The 9,494-nt window shown below is 44.9% G+C and overlaps 1 pseudogene; it reads left to right on the top strand.

The window, feature by feature from the left end:
* The first annotated feature begins 5,058 nt into the window (after positions 1-5,058).
* Positions 5,059-9,287, top strand: LOC146349231 (erythroblast NAD(P)(+)--arginine ADP-ribosyltransferase-like; annotated as a pseudogene).
* Positions 9,288-9,494: the final 207 nt, after the last annotated feature.

The following is a 9,494-nucleotide window of genomic DNA, read 5'->3' as shown; positions in this document are numbered from 1 at the left end:
ATGGCAGAGAATTTCACTGCCAATTTCGGGGAAATTCTCCGCCATCCCTAGCTGGGGTGTATATTTGGATCACTGTGATGTTAAATGGCTTGCCCTGAATTCGAATTGGGATCATTCTGTCATTTTTTGGATTGTATCCAAGCACTGCTTTAGCCACTTTATTATTAATTATGATGGCTACTCCATTTCTTCTGTGGTCCTCTTGTCCACAGTAGTAGATCTGGTTGTCATTTGATGTGAAGTGGCCCATGCCAGTCCATTTCAGTTCACTGACACCCAAAATGTCTATATTTAATCTTGACATCTCCCCAATAACCACATCCAATTTGCCCTGGCTCATAGATCTTACATTCCAGGTTCCTATGGTGTGTTGATCTTTAGAACATCAGATTCATCATTCACCACCAGCACCTTTGGCTGCTAGCCGTCCTTTCGGCTTTGAGCTAGCTGCGTCATCACATCTGGGGCTAGTTGAACTTATCCTCTGGTCCTCCCCAGTAGTGTTTTGACCATCTTCCGACCTGGGAGTCCCATCTTCCGATGGTATACCGACATATCTCTGGTTGGACTGATCCATTTAGTTTTCATGGCAAGAATACTGGGGTGGGTTGCCGTTTCCTTCCCCAGGGATCGTATTTAGTCTGACCTCTCTGCCATGACCTTCCCGTCTTGGGTGTCCCTTCACGGTTTAGCTCATGACGTCATTGAGGTGCTCAAGCTCCAGCACCACGACAAGGTAACGATCTCCTTTGCTGGAGGTGAGCAAGATAGCCAGGGGGATTTTGGTGATGGCCAAAAAGAGATGTTATTTTCATTACAGGAGACTGGAATGCTAAGGTGGGTAGTCAAACGACGCCTGGAATTACAGGCAAGCATGGTCTGGGAGAACAAAATGAAGCGGGACATAGGCTGATAGAATTTTGCCAAGACAACTCACTGTGCATAACAAACACTCTCTTCCAACAACCTAAAAGACAACTTTATACATGGACTTCACCAGATGGTCGACACTGAAATCAGATTGAGTACATCCTTTGTAGCCAAAGGTGGCGGACATCTATGCAGTTGGTAAAAACAAGACCTGGAGCTGATTGTAGTTCAGATCACAAACTTCTTATTGCACAATTTAGAATCAGACTAAAGAGAACAGGGAAGACCCACAGATCAGTTAGATATGAGCTCACTAATATTCCTCATGAATATGCAGTGGAGGTGAAGAATAGATTTAAGGGACTAGACTTAGTAGATGGGGTCCCGGAAGAACTATGGACAGAAGTTTGCAACATTGTTCAGGAGGCGGCAACAAAAAACATCCCCATGGACGTAGGCGCATGCACTGCAATGGAGAGAACAGCGCTGATAGCGCCCAATAATAGTCTTCAGACACATGTAGGAAGAAAGCCAGACTATGAAGCACATGGTCTTCGATGTCTATATACTAATGCCCAGAGTATGGGAAACAAACAGAATGAACTTGAACTCTTAATACAGGAGGGAAATTATGACTTGATAGGTATAACTGAGACTTGGTGGGATGACTCTCATGACTGGAATACAGCAGTTGAAGGATATAACTTGTTCAAAAAGAACAGGAGGAACAGAAAGGGAGGCGGGGTTGCACTGTATGTGAAAAATACATATCTCTGCACAGAAATACAGGAGGAGGAGCTTGGTAGCCCCATCGAGAGCATCTGGGTTGAAATAAATGGAGCAAAGAATAAAAGGAACCTGGTGGTCGGAGTCTACTACCGGCCACCCAATCAAGGAGAAGCCAAGGATGAAACTTTTGAAAAGCAAATAGCCAATGTTTTAAGGAAGCATGATGTAGTAGTAATGGGGGACTTCAATTTCCCCGATATTTGTTGGGAGACAAATTCTGCAAAACATGGCCCCTCCAGGAAATTCCTGACTTGTGTGGCGGATAACTTCCTCCTACAGAAAGTAGAGGAAGGAACTAGAGGATCGGCTATCCTTGACTTGATCCTAACCAACAGAGATGACTTAGTGGATAAAGTAGCAGTTACAGGAACTCTGGGGGAAAGCGACCATGTTGTACTTGAGTTCTTGGTTCTAAGGGAAGCAAAAGCCGAGTGTACTCAAACGCGTACCCTGGATTTTAGGAAAGCTGATTTTAATAAACTCAGAACAATGATCAGTAAGGTCCCATGGCAAACAATGCTAGCGAGAAAAGGAGTCCAAGATGGGTGGGAACTTTTAAAAAAGGAAATTCTCAAGGCACGATCACAAACAATTCCAACAAGAAGAAAAGGTGGAAGACAACAGAAGAAGCCAATGTGGCTTCACAAAAAGCTTAGGGATGACCTGAAAACAAAAAAGGACACATATAAGAAGTGGAAAGAAGGCCAAGTAACAAAGGAAGAGTACAGGCAGGTAGCACAGAATTGCAGGGATGGCGTCAGGAAGGCTAAAGCGGAGAACGAGGTGAGGTTAGCGAGGGATGCTAAAAACAACAAAAAGGCTTTCTTCAGCTACGTGCATAGTAAAAGGCAGAGGAAAGAAATGGTTGTTCAGCTATTAAATAAGGATGGCAAAATGATAACAGATGACAAAGAAAAGGCAGAGGTGCTCAATTCCTACTTTGGCTCAGTCTTCTCCCAAAAGAGGGTCTATGACCCCCCTGGCAAAGGCGAAGTACAGGCTGAAGGGGCAGGATTGCAGCTTGAGATCGATAGGCATATGGTCAAGGAACACCTCATTACTTTGAATGAGTTCAAATCTCCAGGGCCAGATGAACTGCATCCTAGAGTAATAAAGGAACTGGCAGAAGAACTCTCAGAACCGCTGTCTATTCTCTTTGAGAAATCATGGAGGACCGGGGAAGTGCCAGATGACTGGAGGAGGGCTAACGTTGTCCCTATCTTCAAAAAGGGTAAAAAGGAGGAACCTGGGAACTACAGACCAGTCAGTCTGACATCAATCCCTGGGAAAATTCTGGAGCAGATCATAAAGCAATCCATCTGGAAGCACCTTGACAACAATGCCGTGATTACTCGAAGCCAACATGGATTTGTCAAAAACAAGTCCTGCCAGACAAATCTGATCTCATTTTTTGATCAAGTCACCTCCCTTGTAGACCGTGGGAATGCTGTAGACATCATATACCTCGACTTCAGCAAAGCTTTCAACAAAGTGCCCCATGATATCCTGATGAGCAAACTTGCTCGAAGTGGGCTAGATGAAACAACGATCATGTGGATCCACAGTTGGCTACAGAATCGGACTCAAAGAGTGCTTATCAATGGGACCTTCTCAAGCTGGGGAGAGGTAACGAGCGGGGTACCGCAGGGCTCAGTCCTGGGCCCAGTGCTCTTCAACATTTTTATTAATGACTTGGAGGAGGAGGTGCAGGGAATGCTGATCAAATTTGCAGATGACACAAAATTGGGAGGGATAGCTAATACTTTGGAAGACAGAAACAAAATTCAAAGTGATCTTGATAGACTGGAGTGCTGGGCAGAAAACAACAGAATGGCATTTAATAGGGACAAATGCCAAGTTCTGCACCTAGGAAAAAGAAACCAAATGCACAGTTACAAGATGGGGGATACGTGGCTCAACCACACTACGAGCGAGAAGGATCTTGGAATTGTCGTCGATCACAAGCTGAATATGAGCCAACAATGTGATGTGGCTGCAAAAAAGGCAAATGCTATTTTGGGCTGCATTAATAGAAGCATCGCTTCCAAATCCCGGGAAGTACTAGTTCCCCTCTACTCAGCACTGGTTAGGCCTCATCTGGAGTACTGTGTCCAGTTCTGGGCACCACACTTTAAGAAGGATGCAGACAAGCTGGAGAGGGTTCAAAGGAGGGCAACAAAGATGATCAGGGGACTGGAAACAAAGCCCTATGAAGAGAGACTGAAAGAACTGGGCATGTTTAGCCTTGAGAAGAGAAGACTGAGGGGAGATATGATAGCACTCTTCAAGTACTTGAAAGGTTGTCACAGAGAAGAAGGCCAGGATCTCTTCTTGATCATCCCAGAGTGCAGGACACGGAATAATGGGCTCAAGTTACAGGAAGCCAGATTCCGGCTGAACATCAGGAAAAACTTCCTGAGTGTCAGAGCAATACGGCAATGGAACCAATTACCTGGGGAGGTGGTGGGCTCTCCCACACTGGAGGCCTTTAAGACGAGGCTGGACAGCCATTTGTCAGGGATGCTCTGACTTGGATTCCTGCATTGAGCAGGGGGTTGGACTCGATGGCCTTGTAGGCCCCTTCCAACCCTACTATTCTATGATTCTATGATTCTATAAGAAAAAGAAAACCAAGAAGGCAAGATGGCTGTCTGCTGAGACACTGGAAGCAGCCCAAGAAAGAAGGAAAGCAAAAGGCAACTGTGATAGGGGGAGATATGCCCAATTAAATGCAAAATTCCAGAGGTTAGCCAGAAGAGATAAGGAATTATTTTTAAACAACCAATGCGTGGAAGTGGAGGAAGATAATAGAATAGGAAGGACAAGCGACCTCTTCCAGAAAATTAGAAACATCGGAGGTAAATTCCAGGCAAAAGTGGGTATGATCAAAAACAAAGATGGCAAGGACCTAACAGAAGCAGAAGAGAGCAAGAAAAGGTGGCAAGAATATATGGAAGATCTGTATAGGAAGGATAATATCAGAGATAGATTTGACAGTGTGGTCAATGAGTTAGAGCCTGAAGAGTGAGGTTGAATGGGTCTTCAGAGTTTCAGAAAAATATCTATTTCTGTTTTATTGACTGTTCTAAAGCCTTTGACTATGTGGATCATAACAAATTGTGTCAAGTTCTTGGTGAGATGGAGATACCAAGTCATCTTGTCTGCCTCCTGAGGAATCTGTATAACGACCAAGTAGCAACGGTAAGAACAGACCACGGAACAACAGACTGGTTTAAGATTGGGAAAGGAGTACGGCAGGGTTGTATACTCTCGCCCTACCTATTCAACCTGTACGCAGAACACATCATGCGATGTGCTGGGCTTGATGAAGCCAAGGCTGGAGTTAAAATCTCTGGGAGAAACATTAACAATCACAGATGTGCAGATGACACCACTTTGATGGCTGAAAGCAAGGAGAAGCTGAGGAATCTTCTGACGAAGGTAAAAGCAGAAAGTGCAAAAGCTGGGTTGCAGTTCAACCTCAAAAAAACCAAGATTATGGCAGCCAGCTTGATTGATAACTGGCAAATAGAGGGAGAAAACGTGGAGGCAGTGACAGACTTTGTCTTTCTAGGCGCAAAGATTACTGCAGACGCTGACTGCAGTCAGGAAATCAGAAGGCGTTTACTTCTTGGGAGGAGAGCAATGACAAATCTTGATAAAATAGTGAAGAGCAGAGACATCACACTGACAACAAAGGTCCGCATAGTTAAAGCAATGGTATTCCCCGTAGTAACCTGTGGCTGTGAGAGCTGGACCATAAGGAAGGCTGAGCGAAGGAAGATAGATGCTTTTGAACTGTGGTGCTGGAGGAAAATTCTGACAGTGCCTTGGACTGCAAGAAGATCCAACCAGTCCATCCTCCAGGAAATAAAGCCAGACTGCTCACTTGAGGGAAAGATATTAAAGGCAAAACTGAAGTACTTTGGCCACATCATGAGAAGACAGGACACCCTGGAGAAGACGTTGATGCTAGGGAAAGTGGAAGGCAAAAGGAAGAGGGGCCAACAAAGGGCAAGGTGGATGGATGATATTCTGGAGGTGATGGACTCGACCTTGGGGGAGCTGGGGGTGGCCACGGCCGCCAGGAAGCTCTGGCGTGGGCTGGTCCATGAAGTCACGAAGAGTCAGAAGCGACTGAACGAATAAACAACAACTTAAGCAAAGGTGACAAAAGAGTCATGTAAGCATGCTTGCTTACACAATATTGGGTTTTCAGGGTCTTACAGCTTTAAAAGGCATTGAATGCTATATTTCCCCCCCTTCCATTTGGCTTAAACAGGAAAGTTAGAAATCAGCATAAAATATTTTCATGGTGGTGGTTTCTGTAGTTGTTGTCTTGAGGCAAGATCTGAAATTTGCAAGTGTTAACACAGAGGAATTAAGGCAATCAGAGCACAGTGGCTGGCCAGAAAGTTCATCCAAGAAGTCTGCATCTCCTCTTGGGTTGTGCAAGGCCTTAACATCCTATGGGACGTTTAACATCGCCCTTCTCCAAGACCAAAAAAACCCTTAGTCCCCATCCAGATACAGGCCACATTTTCCCAGATCAGCAGAATTTTGGGGACTTTGTGACAGATCCCACCCTTACCCAGGCTTGGAACTATGAAATTCTAAATGCCCTTGCAATCTTCTCACTTTTCACTGTTGCAGATGCAGCTGTACCATTACCCAATTAGCCCTCTTAAAAATGGGAATGTCTAGAAATTTCAAAATTCAGTACTCACCAGAAATGACTAATCCAGTTCCCATGTAACGTGGTCCATATTGACCAAAACATAACATTTGTAAGGCTGTGTTAATTTGAGGTCCTGAGCCTGTCAGGATCCTTATCAAAACAGATTCGGGATAAGCCAAAGTGAGACAAAGCCACAAATGGATCAGTATAACAGCTTATTGATTACACATGTGATCGTAAATGGATGCAGAAAGAAAGCAAGGCAAAGAATCTCACACGTCTCTTGTGCTGACCAGAGCTATTGACTTCCCCCACAGCCACGTGTGCATCTGGGCCCCAATCAAGATACACTGGACGCCTCTCCACAGACCGATAATCCATTCTCCAAGTTGGCAGGTGCACAGATTCCCCTTGGAGCGAGACCAACTTGGCATGCTTTAAACAATGCTTATATACCTTTCCTTCCATGCCCTAGTGGATGCATAAGGCATCACAGTCAAGGCGATACATTTTCCTTCCTCAGCAGAAAAAGGAAGGAAAATTCCAGTCTAAGGGCATCTCCACATTAAAGAAAAAAACCGCAGTCTTACCAGGCTTTCTTTGTTGTGGAGTCTGTCTGCATTTACCACAGGCTCCCAGATGGCGACCAGCAACAACCATGGGATTGCCTAGAGGGGACGTTTTCAATTTTCAATGCACCATAGTTCTCAATGAAACACTGCCATCTAGTGGCTGCTTTATAGCACAACACCAAGTTTACACACGGGGAAAACCCGCGATAAATATAAATACTTCATTATCTCCGGATCGTTTTAATGTGGAATAACCGGGAAATACCGCAGGATGTGCCCTGGAAGTTGACGACATTGTGTAAAGGACCTGCAACTTCCATGAGTGGCCAATCACAATGCAGCCACAATGCCTCGTGTAGAAACGCTCTAAGACTCTCAGCTCATCAGGGAGATATAATACTATTCTTTTCTCTGAGAGACCAGAGTGCCCTGGCAAGAATCAAATGGCTTCACGTTTGTTGACATACAGAACTTGCCTGGTCTGGCACCAGCGCTCCCGTGTGAGACAGCCTACTTAATTACCTAGAAGTCACCTTCTATGCTATGTTAACAAAGGGCTCTATGCACTTAACAAAATGTGTACAATGTGACAGTGGAAACTCACTATACTCCTCGCCATCTTCCAGTGTAACCCACTACACTGCACCCCTTGATTTTTCACAGTCATTTATGCACTGCATGTTATTGAGCAAGAAAAGCAGATACTATATTATATAACTTGCTAAGCAGTGAATGCAAAAAACCCCAAACAGTTGCTAAGCTTACAGGCTATTAAAGAAAACCAAATCGGCAGAAGGCACACACATACACCCCTCCATCACCTAGAAGGAGAAAAGCAGGTGCTTCTCGTTCTTGGCAGTCTCATTGGCTGAGAAAGTACACACGGCGCCAAGCAGCTACTGCCCACTGTTTCACTTCTGTTCATTGCAAGAAGCACTGGCAAATACAGCTATGGGAACTAGCGCTAAAAGCATAACAATGTATGTTACGGATTTGCTAGAGCAGTAGCAAATCAGTATCATTAAGCTTGCTTAATCTACATGTACTACAGTCCATTACGCAATGAAAATAGATACGGTATTAAGCTTGCGTGTTAAACTCAAAGCAAAAGGACAAAGCAAGAAGATCAGTACAAAAATGGAATGAAGCATAATACATAGCATTTCAGATCCCATGTTCAATCTACAAATATATCCCAACAGCAACCTTTACACAGAGTTTCCACTCCCTCCCATTGGAGTTTCCGCTTGCTCCAACCAATATTCTACTTTCTTAAACAATTTTGAAGTCTCATTCCCATCTTGATATCGTTCTAACATATGCAGTCCCACCAGTGACTTTCAGCAAAGTTTACACTTGCTTTTCTTGTTCAAAGACATCTTTCTTTTTGATAAACATACAATGTTGAGCTTAAGCTACAATTTTGCCCATGTAATTTTGCCCAATTACAAAGGTAACTGCAGAACATAGCACAACCTGCATATATAAGAAAAGGTACCTGACAGGCACAGGAGACTTTGAGAAAGACCGCAGTGTTTTCTGGATAGTTGAAGGAGGTATCATAAAAAGACGTCATTGTCCAGCATGTCTATAGATATTCTACTCTGTCAGCTCCCCTTCACTATAGCTGTTCTTCCACGTGCTCCTTTCTGCTTCAGGTCTTCTGTGTTCCCAGCCACATTGAAGAGCTTGACTTCAATATGGCCCTGGATTCTTTTGATGACCAATATGAGGGCTGTGTGAAGGAGATGGAGGAGCTAAAGTGAACCGAGGGCTGGCAAAGACCAGACTCTGAGCGGGGTAAGGTCAAGGGCTCTTTCCCAGTACCTGAAGACCTTACGGATGACTACGCCATTGCTCTCCTAGCTCACACAGGCAAAGAGACGTTACACAGCCATTCCAACAAGGCTGTACAGGAAGCTGCAGCCAAGAGGATTATCTCAGCAAGTTCTCCTTCAAGGCCATGAACTTTCTCACAACCAGAGCCATTCAAGTTCTGCACAGCAGTTCCAGCATCAAGTGGCAAGATGTATATTGTGGGGTCTGAGAAGGCTATACTGTCCAAGGACGCCAGTTTTGGATGATTTGCTTCCTCTTCACTGGACTGGGACACTGCCCAAGGTTTCGGGACAGACACCTTCTTCGCTGTTAGGATCTGCCATGGGGCCTTCACTGAGAAGATCTCCTTCTTCCCCAATGAAGAGAAGGCTCTGATCCCCCCCTTTGAGAAGTTCCGTGTTGACAAATTCACTGAGACGCCAGAAGGAAATAACATCAAACTCACCTCCCATGGAAAACACAGCAAATACAGCTGGGTACTTGTGAAAGGTAACAGCCAGACCCTCTCCTTCTTGTTATTTGAGAAGAGCAGAGTTTGAACACACACACCCCAGACACCCCCCCCCCCGGCATCTGTAGTATCTGAACTCCTGCTGAGGTACAGACGCCCATGGGTCCTTCTGTGCAGTGCAGAACACAGCATGTGCCACAAGCAAAGAGCCGCTGCCATGAAATCAGGTGCTTGCAGAGCAAACAGCACAGGTAGCTTGAGCAAGCAAACCCAGCGGCTTATGGAAGGCAAGACA

This window comes from Heloderma suspectum, chromosome 3, assembly GCF_057233095.1.
Source record: "Heloderma suspectum isolate Gila_16-S chromosome 3, 16-S_ref, whole genome shotgun sequence".
Classification (NCBI taxonomy): domain Eukaryota; kingdom Metazoa; phylum Chordata; class Lepidosauria; order Squamata; family Helodermatidae; genus Heloderma; species Heloderma suspectum.
This window is presented reverse-complemented; position numbering and strand designations above follow the sequence as displayed.